Genomic DNA, 355 nt, shown 5'->3' with positions numbered 1-355 from the left:
CAGCTTCATTGTTATCACAATAACCTTTTCTCAAACAATTTAATCAATATACCCGGTCTGTGAGACAAAGTTCAGTGGCTTTTTATCCGCCTACCCCAGTTTTAGTCACGAGAGTCAGTATTCGTAGGTCACTTCGCTGAATCTAGCCCTTCTCATTGGCTGCCGTCGCCGCTGCCGCTCAGAAATATAGACGGCCGGCTATCCTGGCCGCCGGCGGCGCCGCCGGCGGCCGCTCGCCTCTGATTGGTCGAGAGGAGAGCGGCAGCGGCAACGGCAGCGGCGACGGCAGCGGCAGCCGCCAGTGTGATACGGCCTTAAGGCGCCTGCCTCCTGCCGCCAGCAGCGGCTGAGCAGC

Source organism: Frankliniella occidentalis, unplaced genomic scaffold (assembly GCF_000697945.3).
Source record: "Frankliniella occidentalis isolate FOCC.00 unplaced genomic scaffold, Focc_3.1 Scaffold41, whole genome shotgun sequence".
Taxonomy (NCBI): Eukaryota; Metazoa; Arthropoda; class Insecta; order Thysanoptera; family Thripidae; genus Frankliniella; species Frankliniella occidentalis.
This window is presented reverse-complemented; position numbering follows the sequence as displayed.